The sequence below is a fragment of the Mesoplodon bidens genome, assembly GCF_964165515.1.
Source record: "Mesoplodon bidens genome assembly, chromosome: 4".
NCBI lineage: Eukaryota > Metazoa > Chordata > Mammalia > Artiodactyla > Ziphiidae > Mesoplodon > Mesoplodon bidens.
In genome coordinates, this window is record NC_138160.1 from 44,165,189 (window position 1) to 44,184,855 (window position 19,667).

At 36.1% G+C, this 19,667-nt stretch overlaps 1 protein-coding gene across 4 annotated transcripts in view; it reads right to left on the reverse strand.

The window, feature by feature from the left end:
- The window catches only part of SLC38A9 (solute carrier family 38 member 9), a 97,694-nt gene that overhangs the window by 53,645 nt on the left and 24,382 nt on the right, over nucleotides 1–19,667 (reverse strand). The window lies entirely within an intron of this gene.

A 19,667-nucleotide genomic window follows, 5' to 3' on the forward strand; every position in this document is an offset into this window, starting at 1 on the left:
CTTAAGGAATTTTGCAATAGAGGAGACATAACAGAAAGACCTTCAATCAGTTATTAAAAAGAAATATAGCAGCTGGCAGTTTTCAACAATGAAACTCAGACAGACACGGCTTTGAATGTTCTCTCAAAAAGCATCTGGCACTGAATCAGAGAAATTACAGACAAAAATGTTCCTCCAGTTAAAAGTCTCTACTCCTTCTTTACGGGCCAAAGTTACTTCTTATGATAAACACAACTCCTATTTGTTGGTTCATGTACTAAGGATTAGTGATCTCAACCATCTCCCGTATGAAACTTATCCAAAATACTATCAAATAGAACATCAACACACTAGAGATACTTTGTCTCGTTCTACTTTTCTTAGATTTCAGTAACATACCATTATGTTACTATTTATATGTATGCTTTCTCCTCATAACTATGTCCCAATCAACTGCAGATTCTGGTTTTCAATCATCATTTTCAGTCATTAACCCATTCAGTTCCTTACTGAAACTCCCTCCATTTGCTTTCTTTCCATTAATAAGCTACCCAAAATGGAAAGATCTGGCACAAGCTCATGAAATGACTGCATTCCTCAGATCCCCTGAAGTCACAAATGACACTGTCTCCCAAATTGTATATAATTTGCTATTTCAGATTATACACAGATCCAAATAAGAATGGGAAAAAAAGCCAGGAGGTTTATCACTGGTTCCACATAAGTCTTCTACATTTACAGTTCTGAAATAAGCTTAAAAGTTATTAAAGTATGGTAACCATTTTTGGAGACACTGTTAATCTAATCTTGTGGGAAGCACTTGAAAAACCAAGTGACTGGAATTTTAGTTTATGCTATTTTTCCAAATAACTCTGTGATATTAGAGAAATTAAATTTAGCCTAGTCTCTCTAGTTAGCATACAGAATCTTTGAATCTTTCTTTTACTATTTACTCTCCATCACAGCATCTAAATTTGGTGGGTACTTTCTAGTTCAATCCAACAAATATCTAAGAGCACTTACTAGAGCAAGTATGTGGATATAGAGATCAACATGACATACTACCTATAGTAAGCATATAACTGCTAAATGAATTCATCGGTATCAATAAATCTCAAGGGGATACAATGAAAATGAAAGGGTAGGAGGCCAAATAAACTATCCCTACTTATATATTTGGTAGGCTGAGATAACTACCTCTCCTTCCAAAGCATTAAGGTGTTCTAAATAATTTACATCTCTACTGTGACACTCAGTAGTACTAAAAAGCAATGTAAAAATATTTATGTCTGGGAGACAGTGTGGGGTCACACTCTACAGGGCATTCTCTTCTTGTTTTGTAAGTATGATATCCGACAAAGTTAAAGCTACAGCTTTAATGCCAACATAAAGCAGAGATTTAAGCTAATCAAGGATTACTAGTAGAGACTAATAAGTATGATATTGATAGAAAGAGTTGTAGATGTTCTAGTTGTAGCTTATTATCTGAAAATTCAATGGTATTAATATCAAGCACTAAGTTGGCTTGAAGGCCTGTTGAAAAGCAGTCCAGGAAGAGCTACATTTCTTGGCTCCTGGCCTCTTACAGAAGTGTTAACTGTACCAGTTTAGTTGGCTTGGGTACTCAGAGAGCAGAATGACTCTGAAAGTTTTTCTTTTCCAACAGTTTTCATCAAGATGCTGAGTGCCTGTTCAAATAAATATTTTGGAATCTTTTCAATGCAGATTCTTTAAAAAAATATACAACCCAGCATATTTTAACTGAATTATTAGAAACATATGCTTAAAGCTTCATCTGAGAAAGCAAAAAATATAAATTATATTTCTAAATTGAACTTTAGTTGGATCTGAAAACACTTTTAAAATTAAAACTATACAGAGGACAATATTCAGAATAAAACATTTTTTGAAACTTGGGCTTTTTCTTTTGAACACAGTTTCACATGAGTGCTCCCTATCAATGTTACTTCCCATTTGAAATGTAGCTCAACTGTGCCACACTGAAAAAAAATCATAATATTTTATGTAGAAGTTATATTTGTCTCACCTTAAAAATATTTATGGTCATGCTACAGAAAAAAAATGCTTTTAACATTCAGAAAAAATTTTTTAAAATATTTTAAAATGTGACTCAAAACCCTTTATATTCATTTAATACACTTATAAACAAAGAAACCTTATTTCTACCTAACACCTTTTCTAGGTTCCACTCCTTAAATTCCTGAAAAATTTTTGGCTTTTAAATCTGTCTCCACCCTTCTACTGAAGAGTTACGCTTCTCTGAAGTTTAATAACAATTCTATGACTCTTAAGAAGGTTCATACTCAACATGAAGACCCTTCATTTAAAACTATTCCTTTAGGGCTTCCCTGGTGGGGCAGTGGTTAAGAATCTGCCTGCCAATGCAGGGGACACGGGTTTGAGCCCTGGTCCGGGAAGATCCCACATGCGGCGGAGCAACTAAGCCCATGTGCCACAACTACTGAGCCGGCGCTCTAGAGCCCTCAAGCCACAACTGCTGAGCCCATGTGCCACAACTACTGAAGTCCACACACCTAAAGCCTGTGCTCCACAACAAGAGAAGCCATCTTAATGAGAAGCCTGCGCACCGCAACGAAGAGTAGCCCCCCTCGCCGCAACTAAAAAGAAAGCCTGCACACGGCAATGAAGGCCCAACATAGCCAAAAATAAATAAATAAATTAATTAATTAAAAAAGAAACAAACTATTGCTTTATTCACATCTTTATGGAAGCTGCAACTCTCAAACACCTGCCAGATTGGAGTAGTTTGCTAGAAATGAAATCAAGTATTCAAAATATCTTATGCAAATAAACATTCAAAATAATGAACCCACTGTACTTGTTTCTACCTGCTTGGTAAAACACTATGTCTGTCAGGCAGCTTTTCAATAAAGACCGAAAAGAAGTTAATCAAGCCATTGTACCTAGATATTTACTGCTACAAAAAAAAAATTGTTAACTTCTGGCTTGCCGACATGTTTCTTGCTTCCTCTGATGCCTAAATAACACCCTTTCACAAAAACCCTGCTCTACACTCCAACTTCACTCACTGTCTCCAATGGCTGAGCCTGTATAAGCTCTTCTCTTTCTATTATGGCTAATTAATTTATTGGTTCTCTAGTTTATTAAATATTATTTAAGTGCCAACCAAGTATTCAGCACTGTGCTAAATGTTAAATGATGAATAGGACATAGAACCTCAAGGATCATAATCTACTGGAGGAGATACATAAGTAAGCAATTCCAATCCAGAGAGAAAAACAGAAAAAGAGAGAAAGTGCTTATGAGCAATAATGGGAGTAAGAAGATTGTGTGATGCTGGGTATGTGTAGAGTACATAGAAGGGGAAACTAAACCACGTCTTGCAGACCACTGAGGAAGCTATTGTTGAGGTGAATTCTAAAAGATATAAAGGGACAGGGAACAGGAGGAAAGAAATAGTGCTTCAAAGAATGGAAAAGCATGTAGAAAGAACCCAGAAAAAGAGCACAATATATTATTTAAAACTATAAGTAGTGAGAAGAGAAGTAGTAAGAGATGAGGTAAACCTGGGTTAGTACATGGAGGACTTCACACGCCAACAAAGACATAATCCTAAAGGGTAGAACTCTGTCTCCCTTGCTGATTCCTTCTCAAACCCCCAACCCTTAAATGTCAGAGTAACCCAGAGTTTAATCCAGACATTTTCTCTTCTCTGTCTATACTCAGTCTCTTGGTGGATTCATCTAGTTACATAATTTTAAATATCATGTGTACGCTGATGGCACTCAAACTATTATCTTCAGCCTGAACTCCTGATTCATATATCAAACTGCTCTCTGCTACCTCTCCCCCACCCCACCTCTAGGACTTCATTGTCTACCACACTAACCACAGTAGTTTCCTCACCATTCCCGACACACTGCAAGCATGTACCTACTTTAGGACCTTAGTTAATAATTTCAGGTATAAACAAAGGCTCTGAAGGCCTTTTCCCTAAATATCTTCATGGCTTGCTTTTTTACGTCTTTCAAGTCCTTCCTCAAGGTCCCCTTTCTCAATGAGGCATTTGGCTATGCTTGTCACCATACCTAAAATTTCAACCCCTCTTCTCTATCCTTGTCATTTCCTATATACCATCTCTGCTTTTCTACCTTACATTTTCTCTTTAGCATTTATACTACCTAGCATAATACATACTTTTTATTTATTATTGATTACCTCCAGTAAATATAAGTTTCATGAGGGCAGGGATTTTTGTCAATTTGGCCACTACTATATTCCCAAGGCCTAGAATAGTACCTGGCATATCGTAGGAGCTCAATAAAATGTGGTGAATAAATGTATTTTGAAATAATTTTAGACTCATACAGAAGTTGAAAAAATAGTACAAAGAGCTCCCATATATACTTCATGCAGGTTCCCCCCAATGATGATATCTTATATAACCATAGTATGATCATCAAAACTTGTATTGCTTTTATAATCAGAAAAAAAGTTAATAAAAAATTATAAGAAAAAAAATTATAAGGATAATGCTTTGAACTTCTCTTTAGTTAAAAATTTTTTTAAACAAATATCTGGGGGAGAAATGATGGAGGCAATAATCAGAAGTATCAAATGCTATAAAAAATGAGAAGCAGCAACCTATAAGAAAATCAATTTATTGTGGTATCCTCAAGCAAATTAAAGACTTTTTCAGGGTTAGAAAATGACTGTCAAGTGCTACTGCTAAGTCAAATGAGATGAGGACTAGTCGATGAAATGACCACGGGTAACCTGCATGTGAGCAGTTTCAGTGGAGTGGTTAGAACAAAAGCTTGTCTGAACTGGGTTCAAGAGAAAAATGTGGTACGGTGAGCACAGATAATCCTTGCAAGGAATTTTCCGTAAAGAGGAAAGAGAGCAATGAAATGGTAGCTGAAGAGGTAAGTTTAAGTACTATAGGAAATATTTTAAAAGAATAAAAAATATAAAAATCACCTATAATCCCACAACCAGTAATCATTAATAACATTTTACCAACCTCAATCTCTTGGAAAAAAATAGAATGAGATACCACTATATGTTCATCAGAATGGTGAAAATTTAACAATCTCGCAATATCAAGCAAGAGTAGGAGATAGAGCGATGGAAACTCTAGTGGGAATGTAAGTTGGTATAATCCCTATGGAAAACAGTCTGGCACTATCCAGTGAAGTTGAATATACACATACACTACCGCCAAGCAAATCCACTCCCAGGTATATATCATAGAAAAGTTCTTGCATATGTATACCAGGAGACACATATATTAATGTTTATAGAAGCATTCTTTGTAGGAGCCCTACACTGGAAACATCCCATATGTTCTAAAGTAGAATGGATAAATATACTGCAGATACTTACAGAATAAGATGCTAGAAACGACTGGCAATGAAAGTAGAGTTATATACAACTTGGATGAAAATTATAATGCTAAACAAAAGCCACAAAAGAATACATACAGTGTGATCTCATTTACATGAGATGCAAAAACAGGTAAAGCTGAATTCAGTATTTAGGGATACACAGACAATAAATTATAAAGAAAAGTAGGAAAGTGATCACACAGATGTCATGAGAGTGATTACCTGTAGGGAGGAAGAGGGATGTGCTTGGTGAAGGACACAAGGGGAACTTCTGGGGTGCAGCTAATTTCTAGACCTTGTTGTTGGTTGGATGGGTGTTGGCTTTATTATTTTTTTAAATTGAACATATGTATCATGCACTCTTCTGTATATATGATATATCATGTAGTAAAAAGAACTTTAAAAACAAATCTTAAAGTAACATATTCTTTCAAAATTTAGTAATGAGACCAAGAGGGATTGAAAAAATTTTGTGTACCATACAGAAATTTGCTGGTTATCTTGTTGCAAAATATCTTAAAAATTTGTCAAACTTAAGTACAAATTAGCTACTTTTCTTCTATAAAAAGACAACTGTTCCAAATTTGACCTCTTCTATGATGACTTGTGGCCATCAACAGTATGCTACATAAGTACACAGCAGGTATCAAAAACCAAAATAGCCGCCCATGTATCTAACCTATCTCCCTTCAAGGTAAAGATATTTTAACAATGACTGAGAAAGCGGTTGCTCTTTAAAAAACTCACAATATACAGAGAATATTCTGATAATGGATGTTTAAAACTGTTTCCATTGTTACATGATTTTATTGTTGAAAATAATGTCTGTCACCAATAAAAACTCAAAACTGCAGTTTTAAAGACATGGAATAATTGGTCGAGAAAAACAAGGACATTCCTGAAGTATTGTATTTAGCTCCCCTCCAATGGAGCCTTCAGACCAGCTAGGCAGCTCCTGCATTCTGGCCAGAAGCCACTGGGTTGTAACAGTTTTGATTTTAATCCCAGTTAACCTGGGAAGGATGATTCTATTAATTTCTCCCCTTCCCCGAGCAAAGAGATCAGCTGCTTTCTGAAGGCTCTCTCTAAATCAATGCTTTTTTTTTTTTTTTTTTGAAGCAGAGGAGAGGTCAGAGGATAGACTGGAGAGAGAACCAAGAAAGGTGAACAAAGCTACTGGCTGTTTCCAAATTAACAGTTTTAAGCCAGTAAAGATAGGAGTAGTTTGGACTTTAGAAATAACATGGGATACCAGAATACACAAACTAGCACAACAATCACTAAATGTAAGAACTAAGTCGTATCAGGGAGGATAAATTTAACCAGGCAAATTTCAACAAAAACTTCCACATAATTGTAGGATGAGCAGAAATGAATTTCAAATCAGCTTGAATTACGATTGTGGCAAGGTGTTATAAGAGTTTCAAAAATAATGAAGCATATTCTATTGTTACTGTTAATATTATAAAGTGAAAACAGAAGTTTTAATGTATTGTTAATAGATAAAATTTTAAAGTTAATTTTATCAAGATCATTACATCTTATAATTTAAAATTTTCTATTTTTATGTTTTATAATATACATAATTTATAAGTATAGAAGTACATGTATATAATTTGCAAACGAACACACATACACACACATAAATATATACAGTCCCAAAGTTTTAGGTTGTTATTATTTTTTTAACTGATGAGGATGATATGAAAAAAGTAAATGTTAATAAACACCTAGTTGAAGGTTATGGGTTCTTTATTTTAGAATTCTAAGCTGTTACTAAGCCATGAATAGACATCTTCATTAATGACATATGGACAAAGAACTTGACCTGAATATTAATTCTCAGGCCTAATTAAACTATATGTTTAATTAAATGCAGATTCTGCTAAGAATGAATTTAAAAATTCTTTCAATGCAATTCATGCTTTCAAATTTTGGTTTTTAAAAACACATAAATTGTTTTAATTCTACTGTCCTAAAAACAAGCAATCTCTTCTTTCATGGTTACAAAATGATCAGTAACAGAAATGCAAGGTTTTTTTTGTTTGTTTTGTTTTTAGTATCAGCACAGGAATGAGGCTAAAAGAATTATATAAACATCAGGAACTTTCAACAAAGTTAAGATGCTAGAAGCACCTGTAAGTAAATACAAACCTAACAGTTCTTTAGTTTTTCACTAGGTTGATATAAAACAGTAACAACACCAGCATCACCACATCCTATCTTCTATCTAGAAAAAGCAGTTCCAATGGAACATACTGACTGACATTCCACAAAGGAAGATTAACAATACTTAATTATAAATTATAATTAAGATATACTTAATTTTATACTTAGTTATAAATAATTATATTAATTATAAACAAATAAATTACAGAGACACTGTAGGCTTCAACCTGTAATGTCATGCCATTACTACTCTCCTTCTTACACAAATCTACCAAAAGAATTTCTGTAAAAGAAATGAAATTTCTAGTTTCAAAACCTAGTTATTCCCCATTAAAAAAAAAAAAAAAAAAAAAAAAAAAACAGGGAAGAAAATTGCCAGGCCAGCATTTTAACTAAAATTTCCTCAAAAACTTGAAACGTGGGCTTCCCTGGTGGCACAGCAGTTGAGGGTCCGCCTGCCGATGCAGGGGACACAGCTTCGTACCCCGGTCCGGGAAGATCCCACATGCCACGGAGCGGCTGGGCCCGTGAGCCATGGCCGCTGAGCCTGCACGTCCGGAGCCTGTGCTCCGCAATGGGAGAGGCCACAACAGTGAGAGGCCCGCGTACCATAAAAAACAAAACAAAACAAACAAACAAACAAAAAAACTTGAAACGTAATGAAAGAAGGTAAATATTTCATTAAGTATATATATTAAGATAAATCTTATTTTTAATATATACATGTGATTCTTCGGATGAACACTAAAATTGCTTTCTTCATTATCTTCATTCTGTTATCTAGACACTGAAAACACAAAAACCAAAATTCATCTACTCTTTAAACGGACTACCAAAGAAAAAGAGCCTCTTTCTTATTCTTCTTCTATAACTTAAGAAAGGGATACTAATTATCACACCTTAGAAGTCTTTATCATGGCTCCCAAGAAAGGTAAACGGGCTAAGAGAACTTCTGCTTTGCCACTGGAAAGACAGCGACAAATCGTCTACACAAACTGGCCTTTCAGGTGACCATGGCTGTATTTTCAACCCAGAAGGCAAACGCTGTAGTAGTCTGACCACAATCCATCGTTGGTTGTATGGCATGTTACTCTGCAAACCAATCCCAAAATAACAGAATAGACTGATAAAGGCAAGAGTCCGACGTGAAACCTGCTGCCAACTGGCTCTTACCAACTTTTACATATAGGAACGTTTCATAAACAAAATATAAGATGTTTTAGTAAAAAAGAAAATAAACAGTGCTAGAAAGGGGATTTTGAAACAGGAACTTTCACATATTGCTGGTAGGAGTATAAAGTGGCACAACCTTTCTAGAAAACAATTTGGCTATATATATCAAGAACCTTAATTGTGCTTTACATCCTTTTATTCTAATAATTATACTTTTGACAGTCTATCAGAAGGAATCAAAATATGGTTTAAATACGATATGTAGAAAGCTGCTAATCAAAGCATCATTTAAAATAATTAAAATTGTAAACAGCTTAATAAAACATTAAGTGGTTAAACATTGTTAAATTATAATATATTTAAATAATACATATTTATTTAAAATGATATTCAGAAAGAATATGGAAAATTGCTTACAGCTTTTTGGGACATTTCAGTGATTCTTAAGAATAATTTTTATTGTAAAACTTTTTACTATTCCTTGAAACCTGGTACTTTCCCCTTATTTATCACTCCAAGCTTCAGTCACTATCTCTACAGTTTATGGCAGTTAAAATCCCTGGATGACCTTGCCAAAGAACTCTAGGCTTGCTGCAAGGGCATGAGGTTCCGGGGGAGGCTGGAGATTGTTTTGTTGTCCAAAAGGCTACTTTGATTAGAACAACTTCATTAAAAGCAACTGTGAGGGTGGAGTGAAATTAAGGTGAGTGGGCCTCACTTTTTTAACTTCTCTAAAAGCAAGGCAAGAGGTATCCCTAGGGGTCACAGCAGTAGGAAGTACCAGTCCCTATGGTTGCTTACACCTGAGTCCAGAGTCTCTCCTTGCAGACTAGAGGTTGGTAGTCACGGACAGATAGGAGAAATCTGGTCCATGGCCTGTTTTCATAAAGTTTTATTGGAACACAGCAAGGCCTGTGTGATTGCGTGTTAGCTATGGCTGCTTTCACTCCACAATGGCAAAATTGAGTCCATATGCCCACAAAGCCTAAAATATTTACTATCTGGCTCTTTACAGAAAAAAAAGTTTGCTGACTCCTGCCCGAGACCACTGAATGTTCTTACACAGAGCAATGCCTGCACCGAAACCCCCAAAGCACCTAGCCATCAGTACCACAGATGACCTCATTCTACTCCTGGCTGGGCTTAACCATACCCTACAGCATAGTTACTCGCTGGGATATGATCCCATGGGTTCTTTGTAATGCTGGATCAGGACGGGTTAAATCAGTATTTTTTTCCTAATGAACATTGAGTACTGAGTTAAAAAGAAAAATATATATATGTGTGTACGTTTGTATACATACATAACAAGTCAAATATTTATAACCCCTCATCATAGTGATTCCCCCCCTTTTTGTTTGCTGAGTGTCTATCTCCTTCCCCAAAGTGTCTGGCACCAAAAAAGAGCTTAGTGAATGTTTACTGACAAAAGGAAGGAATAGAAGAACAAAAGGAAGGGAGGAAGGAAGTAGAGAGGGAAGGACAGAAGCAGAGAACGAGAGAAGCAGGTAGGCAGGCAGGCTGGCAACTTGGGAATAGCTTACAGATGTAACAACAGCACTCAACAGAAATTTAAACTGAAAAAGTAGCACATTAAATTGTATATAGTGGCTTCCCTGGTGGCGCAGTGGTTGAGAGTCCGCCTGCCGATGCAGGGGACACGGGTTCGTGCCCCGGTCCGGGAGGATCCCACGTGCCGTGAAGTGGCTGGGCCCGTGAGCCATGGCCGCTGGGCCTGCGCGTCCGGAGCCTGTGCTCCGCAGTGGGAGAGGCCACAACAGTGAGAGGCCCGTGTACCGCAAAAAAAATAAAATAAAAAAATAAATAAATTAAATTGTATATAGTATATGAGCTCATAAAATATCATAGAAAAGGATAGAAAAAAATATACTAAAATGTTTTAACAACACTTGCCTCTATGTGATGGGAATATATTTCTTTATGCTTTTTTTCCAGAACATTCTCTATACAAGAACAAAACAAAATAACAAAACAAAACATCCCCTAGGTAGAGAAAAAAGATAATTTGTGTCATCCTATAGAAGCACAGGTGATTTAAACATTGTTTCTAATAAAATGGGCTTTTCATTTTGTATATACTATTTTTATCCTAAATTATAGGAATACTCTATTTTCTGAATAACTTTTTTCTCATTATAAAAGTAGTACATTGTTTATGTTGAGGATAATATAGAAGTTATAGAAGAAAATAAAAACCACCCATTAGAAATAATCAGTTAACATTCTAGTATATTTTCAAATGAGTGTAGACCCACATACGTGCACACAGGTGCACACACGCGAAATTACTTTTACTTGTTTTTGAACTTTACATAAAGTGGAATCACACAATATGTATTTTTCTGTCTAGCTTCTTTTGCCAACGTTATCTTTCTGAGATTCATCCATATTCTTGTGTGCAGCTGTAGACTGTTAATTTTCATAGCTGTGTAATATTCCATTACATGAAAATACAATTTATTTAACCATTCCTGGTTGGTGGGTATCTGGGTTGTTTCCTGTTTGGCACTCCTATGAATAACTCATAGTCTATATTTTTGTACATGGCTCTTGGTGAAATGTGCACACATTTCTATTGATTATAAACAGCGTATACTCAATGTTAGCAGATAATTACAAACCCTTTTCCAAAGTGATTATGCTAATTTACACTTACTCTAGTATTGTATAATCATTCCCATTGTTCTACATCCTTGCCTTGATTTGTTTTCATCATTGATTGATTTCTTACCTTAGGTTATTGTTTTTTGTTTTTTAGTTTTTAGTTTCAGATTTTCCATTATTTTTTTATTCAATAAATATTTTCCATGAATTTGGTTCTTTTTCACATTTCTAGCTAGTGCCAAAATTCTCAACCTTATTTCAATTTCCCTGAACATATTAAACATAGTCTTTAAAAAGTCTGTTTCTGATAACTCCATTACCTGGATCATCTGTCAGTCTTTATTGTGTATCAAGTCTCTTAATTTCTAATCATGTTGTCTCATCTTCTCTTATGCCTAGCTATTTTTGATTAAGTACCTGGCATAATACTTAATAGAATTCTAGTATACAGAAAACAGTATAAAAAAGTTGAAGCCTAGAATAATATTATTTTCTTTAGAAAGGATTTACATTTGCTTTTGGGAGCCAATTTGAGACACTTAGCAGTCCTAGATTACCTTAATCCAGTTTTACGGATTGAGATGAGTTAAAGTTGAGCTACAGTCCCTGAAAGAAGCCCATTCTATTTTCAGTTCACTCATATTTCTAGGCTTATTGACCTTAGGGCTTCCAACCTAAAGTTTGCATGGGGCCTACCTACTATTAGTGAACCCTGAATTCCAGTTTTTCTCCCTCTAGCCTTGTAAAGCTATTGAAAGCTCTGTCAATTTAATAGCCATTCAGCTAATAAACTGGAATTGGCAGATACCCTTGAGGAAATGCTGGACTCCCCTTTCTTTGTTTCCTCCTTCTTCTTGATCTAGACCCCATGATTCTTCATTGTTTTATCAGTTCTCCCATGTCTCTAGGCAGATTAAAAAAATTTTTTTTGGTCAGTTTTTCCAGTTATTCTTAGCAAGATGGTTGGTCCAAATTCCTTAATCTGCCCTTGTTGGAAGCAGAAATCCCCCATGTCCTCTTTAATTAAAAAAAAATTATTAAGATATTAATTCACATACCATAAAATTTACCCACTTAAAATGTACAATTCAATAGTTTTTAGAACATTTATGGAGTTGTGCTTCCATCACCATAATCAATTTTTGTTTTTTTCAGCTCTGCCATGAGGCATACAGGATCTTAGTTCCCTGACCAGGGATCGAACCCATGCCCCGTGCAGTGGAAGCAGGGAGTCTTAACCATTGGACCGCCAGGGAAGTCCCACCATAATCAATTTTAGAACACTTTCATCACCCCCAAAAGAAATCCTGGACTCCATTATCCCCTCTCTTCAGCCCCTGGCAGCCATTAATCTGCTTTCGGTCTCTATGACTTTACCTAATTTAAATAGTTCATATAAATTGAATCATACAATATGTGTGTTTTGTGGTGTGGCCTCTTTCACATAGCATGGTTTCAAGGTTCATACATGTTGTAGCATATACTGATATTTTAATTCTTTTTTACAGTCAAATAATATTCTGTTGTATGGATACATCACATTTGGTTTATACATATATCAATTGAAGGACATTTGGATTGTTTCCACTTTTGGCTATTATAAACGTTATGGAATTTTTTATTATTTGTGTGGACATATGTTTTCAATTCTCTTGTGTATATACCTAGGGGTGGAATTGTTAGGTCAAATGATAATTCTATATTTAACATTTTTAAGAATTATCAAACTGTTTTACAGAAGTGGCTATACCAAAAAAAAAAAAAGTGGCTATACCAGTTGCAAAAGGAGTCACGGGTATGAAATGAATAGTATGCGGAATATAGTCAGTGTAATATCTTTGTATGGTGACAGATCGTAACTGAACTTATCGTGGTGATCATTTAAAAATGTACAGAAATATCAAATCACTATGTTGTGTAATGGGAACTAACATAGTGTTGTATGTCAATTACACTTCAAAAACAAACAAATTCATAGAAAAAGAGACCAGATTTGTGGTTACCAGAGGCAGGGTGAGGGTGGGGAATGCATGAAGGCAGTGAAAACCTACAAACTTTCAGTTACAAGATAAATAACTACTAGTGATGTAATGTACAACATGATAAATATAGTTAACATTTCTGTGTATTACAGATGAAAGTTGTTAAGAGAGTAAATCCTAAGAGTTCTCATGATAAGGAAAAATTTTTTTTTCTATTTTTTAAAGTTTGTATCTATATGAGATGGTGGATGTACACTAAACTTATTGTGATAATCATTTCATAATGTATGTAACTCAACTCATTATGGTGTATACCTTAAACTTATACAATGCTGGATGTCAATTATATCTCAAAAAAACTGGAAGGAAAAGAGAGTGGCCATACCATGTTTCAAACCCACTAGCAACGTTTAAGGACCATGCCCTCTTTTTAAGCAATTATTTTTAACACCCAAATTTACTAGCCTTAATAAAATAGACCAATTATTCCTCAATAAAGCTAAAATAAATAAAATAGAAAATATACATAAAAATAGGGACTTCGCTGGTGGCTCCGTGCTTAAGAATCTGCCTGCCAATGCAGGGGACACAGGTTCGATCCCTGGTCCGGGAAGATCCCACATGCTGTGGAGCAACTAAGCCCGTGTGCCACAACTACTGAGCCTGCGCTCTAGAGCCCATGAGCCACAACTACTGAGCCTGTGTGCTGCAACTACTAAAGCCCGTGCACCTGGAGCCCATGCTCTGCAACAAGAGAAGCCACTGCAATGAGAAGCCTGCACCCCCGCTCCCCACAACTAGAGAAAGCCCGTGTGCTGCAACGAAGATCCAACGCAGCCATCAATCAATCAATCAATCAATAAGAAAAGTAATAAAAAATAAAAATAATTCTCTAACTATAATAAAGGAGAAACAAAATAAAAGTAATATAATAAACTAACATAAATTTTAATATGTAAGTTGTAGGGCATAACAACAGAGAATGAACACCAATGCCTACATCAATTTATAAAGAATAAGACAGGATTTAAGAGAAGATTAAGCTATTCTACAGAAGAAGTATAAGAAAATAAAAAATCAGAGGTATTGGTAGATATAAAAACTTGTGTTAGAATAAACAAGTCATATATGAATTTGAGGAAATGCAAATTTCAATTTGATGAAATTCAAATTCAAATACGAGATATGAATTGTTGGAATTCAAATTCAAATTTGAGACAAATAACCTTAATTGAAGTAGTGAGAACATGCCAAGATAAATTATAAACTAACTGAAATAGAAAAAATGAGGAAGTGTGATGCTGTTGCAATGAATCAGGCTTTTTAAATTAAGTATAGCACCAAAGTAATTTTCTATGTTACTGTATAGAAAACATATTTCCTCAGTTAAAATATTGAGGCATTCACTTATCTCTTAATATTTAAAAGATCTTGGAAACCATACCTTGTGACAAAGAAATACAGAACAGATTGCAAGAAGAAATCTTAAAAAAAGAAGCCATAGAAAAAATATGTAATAGACTTTTGGAGACAATTTCAAACTAAGACTAAAAATTAATAGGCAAGCCAAAGATACATAATCTCAGTATGTTATTTTTACATCCCTTATCTATTTTACAACCCTTATCTTTGGGTTACAGTCATCCATTAGGCTTTAACAAGATCCATAAATTTCATGCACTTCCATAATTTTAAAATACTTGATTTTAAGTCTGTTTGTTAAAAGGAGTTTCAGTTTTCTTATTGTACACTTGCAATTGGTTTCATTGCTTTTGCAGTAATAGTATAATTACTTGTGAAAGGAAAATCCAAATGGAGTTGGTATTGCTGAGAGCTCTCTAAAATGGAGCTGGGAAGCCATTAAGGAATTGTGACTTATGCATGTCTCAGCCTGGATGGAGTGTGACCTTTTGACCTTACAAGCAAGTCATCCAGAACATATGCCAGAAACTCAAGATACTTATTGGAGCCTTACCCTAAAATAACTAGTGACAGTCTATCTACCTGTAGGACCCCTATCCTAAAACAACTTGTGATTCCTTAAGGATAAATCACAATCCTTCCCAGGCAATTTTTAACAACCTCGTGGCTTTTTGTCTTCATAAGCCCCTGACTCTTTCTCTTCCTCAGAACACTCTTTCAGGATTACTCAAATTTGTGTCTCCCGAATTGTAATTTTAAGACCCCCCCCAATAAACTCTTCTTATTTGCAGCCCCCTGCATTATTATTATTTTTTTTGGTTTACACACTAAAAGCCTTTTCAACTATATACTTGGAGATGTTATAATACTGAGTAGACACAGAAAGATGCTAGCCCAACTCTTCATACCCTTTCCTCCCAACAAAACACACTTGATTGGTGCTAATGAGCACCAGTCAAACTCATTAGGCTCCCTCTTTCTTCAGGCTTTTCCAAATGTCAATGAGGGAGGAAGAAAGGGAAGAAAATAAAGCATTAGTTTAGAGGCAACGAAGGAAACAGCAAAATCAGACAGACCAGAGAGAATAAGGAAAGACATGGAAGCAACTCAGGCAAGCAGATATGGATACAAAAGGATAGTTAAGCAAACAAAGACATCTGGAAAGAGAGACAGAAGTAAAAGAACCTATGAACTTGAGAGAATAAAAAGGTTCTGATGGGACTAGAAATAAGATCCCATTCTAACAAAGTCCATAGTTAGATTTATTTATTTATTTATTTAAATTAATTTATTCTTGGCTGCATAGGGTCTTCATTGTTGTGCGCAGGCTTTCTCTAGTTGTGGTGAGAGGGGGCTACTCTTCGTTGCGGTGCGCTGGCTTCTCACTGTGGTGGCCTCTCCCGCTGCAGAGCATGGGCTCTAGGCACATGGGCTTCAGTAGTTGTGGCACGCAGGCTCTAGAGCGTAGGCTCAGTAGTTGTGGCGCACGGGCTTAGTTGCTCCGCGGCATGTGGGATCTTCCCGGACCAGGGCTCGAACCCGTGTCCCCTGCATTGGCAGGATTCTTAACCAGTGCACCACCAGGGAAGTCCCTTTAGTTACATTTAAAGCATCTCTGAAACCATGGCCAGGGTTGCCCTCTTCAAGCATTTAGCAAAAAGAGTTCCACTGGAGAAAAATAATGGTGGAGAGTGGGGAGAAGAGAGGTTAGAGAAGTGGACTAAAAAGGGAGGGAAAAGAGGAGAGGGAAGAGAGTAGGGAGAAAAGGAGGAAGGAGAGGGAAGTTGTAATACAATCAGCAAGTTGGTATCAGCTCCATGGCACTGATAAATGGTTAAGGGCCCTGGCCCTGTGTATTTAACATGGATGGCAAGTTCCTCAAAATGCAATTTATGCAGCTCTGGAAACCAACCCTCCTGGGAAAACTATTTTTCTAGGTCTGTATAAATCCTCAACTATGAAACCACCAAGCCTCAATAATCACTGTTATTGGTCCAGGGCACATTAATAGATAAACTCTTCACTTTGTTTTGTGCCCCCCGACCCAGGACCACAAATACCAAAAAGAATCAATTCAGGCTGCTATTCAGTGACAGTATTATTGACAGATGAAAGTGAGAGAGGCCAGTTTACAGATGTGTAGACAAGTAGACACTCTAAAAAAAAAAATAGGGGTCATAAGCATGCTTAGTATGTTTGAAGGGCACCCAGAACTGCCTATTTTCAATGTCTACCCCTACCCCACTGGCTTACCAGAGTACTTGAAATGTTATCAATTAGAAAAATCTAACCTTTAGGTTAGGCTTTTATTTTATTTATTTATTTATTTTATATAAATTTATTTAATTTTGGCTGCGTTGGGTCTTCGTTGCTGCGCATGGGCTTTCTCTAGCTGCAGAGAGGGGGGCTACTCTTCATTGTGGTGCATGGGCTTCTCATTGTGGTGGCTTCTCTTGTTGCAGAGTCGGGCTCTAGGCACTTGGGCTTCAGTACTTGTGGTGTGTGGGCTCAGTAGTTGTGGCTCATGGTCTCTAGAGCACAGGCTCAGTAGTTGTGGTGCACAGGCTTAGTTGCTGCGCGGCATGTGGGATCTTCCCGGACCAGGGCTCGAACCCATGTCCTCTTCATCGGCAGGCGGATTCTTAACCACCGCACCACCAGGGAAGCCCTAGGTTAGGCTTTTATATTCTAGGATTCTCCTTATTAAAATGCAAACAGCCATGGAAAAGTAATAGACTAGGTCTTTGACAGATCAGATTGTTTGCCATCGTAACACCTAAACAGACAAGAGAGCCCTGCACGAATAGGACAGATAAGCACTAGTGAATAAGGGGAGGAAGAAAAAGTATAATTTACAAAGTACTGTCTATAGGAAATTTTTGAGTGAATTCCCTGAGAAAAACTGGGCACATAGAGAGGAGTAAGAAAGCCCTAGGTCCTGGGAAAAAAGGAAGAGGAAACAGAGTTTGAGAAGATGGAAAAGGGAAGCGCAAAGCCAAATTAACCACTTCACAATTTGGTTTCAGGCTGGCTGGAGTGGTCAACTCCCAAAGGTCATAATCCCAGAGCAGCAGCAAAGCATGAAGCAATCCTGAATACCAGGTCTAATATTTGGTTACCAGGAAGTCTGGGAAAAGCAGGAAAACAATCTCTAAGACCAGTGATTGCCAATGGAATATTATCAAATACAGTATAGCAGATTTCTAAACCTTCCTGTCCTGCCACCCACATTCCTCACTCCACCCCAAACCAGGTAAAAAAAACTAATAGGGGAGGGGAGGGGAGGAGAGGGGAGCGGAGGCATGCAGAGGGAAAAGTGGATTTGTGCAGTTTGCAAAAGTTCCCCAAATAATCCAAATAATTATGACATATATCATTCCTCTACAGTGACAAGCTCCTTCTTCCACCTAAGTCTAATTAGACCCCACGTCCAACAAAATGATAAGCAGGTCCAGCACGTTATCTTTTAGTCCAAAGCAGTTCTTAAAATTCTTATATTTGAACTGAAACATGATTTTGACTGCCACCTAGTGGAAAAGATAAAGTCAACCACAAACTAAACTGAGGATAAGCAATCTAAAAGTATCAAATGTTGTTCTTTATATTCTAACAGTCTAAGACAGTTTCCAAAAGTGTGGTTATATGTAAGATGATTTTAGGTAGCACAAGGATAAACGCTATTTTAACTACTCGGTATTTACTGCAATGCATATTAGAAAAAAGTATAAACAATACTTCATCATTTCACGAATACATGAAGATGAGGTTAAATTAACCCTAATTTTTCAAAGTTAATAAATTTAAAAAAATATTAAATTATAATATTACACAGGTGGTACTGGGATATCACCAAAGTCAAAGGTGACACTAAAATGACTGAAGTTTTGGAAATAGTTGTCTAAGTTGGTTCTTCTAATTGAAGACACTTTTCCCTCACTGTGTCTGAGATTTATGTATATAAAGTGAAATAACAGTGTTTTAAGGTACTCCTGTTTTTTCCTCATCAAATAAGTTTCTGAAATTATTTCACAAGCAAATTAGCATTCAATACTGCTAAACCCCTATAAATATTTGCCTTCCTTAAAACATGCTTACCTAGATAGTTATCCCGATTGAAAATAGTTGATTCCCTCTTATTTTGACAAGTTTCATTATAGAAAATATATTTCCATTTAACCTACACGGTTAAACAAATTCTCAGAGAACTGTTTGAACTCCTGCCAACCTACTGCAGTGGAATACACTTTAATGACCTATGTTCTGTTGTCACAGTGGTCAATTATTTATCATAGAACTTAGAGTTTTCAAGAAAATCCTGAGCATTTAATCAGCATTCATTTGTCCTTGTATTCACTGATATTGGAACATATAAGTGAAAATTACAAGATTCATTTCATTATCTTCTCTGATGGCCACATTAAATGACAAAGATAAATTTCTCATGTAATAAATTTCACACTGTTCTAGCTGCAAAAAAGACTACAAAATTAAGTATCTGGAAAATGGAAATGGGATTATCTAGACTAGCTTAAACCAATCCTCCTTCATCTCCTGGATTGGAAACTACTTCGACCCTTAACACAGTTAGGCTTCTGCTGGCAAAGAGGTGGGGTTGTTGAATAGTTGGGCATTTACCGAATAGTAATCTGCCACACATCCCACCTCAAGCACTCAGTTTCCTTCTGAGGAGGCAACCACTCTTACAGTTTCCTATTTATTCCCCCAGAGTCATTTATACATATTTGCATAATATATAACTTGTTGATGTTGTTTTTACCCAAATGGTAGTATACTATATACACTGCTCTGCACTTCACTTTTTTCATTTAACAAAATAAGTTGAAGACTTGTTCCATTTTGATATGTAATAAAGCCACTTCCTTCTTTTCAATGGGTGAAAAATATTCCATTGTATCAATGTGCCATA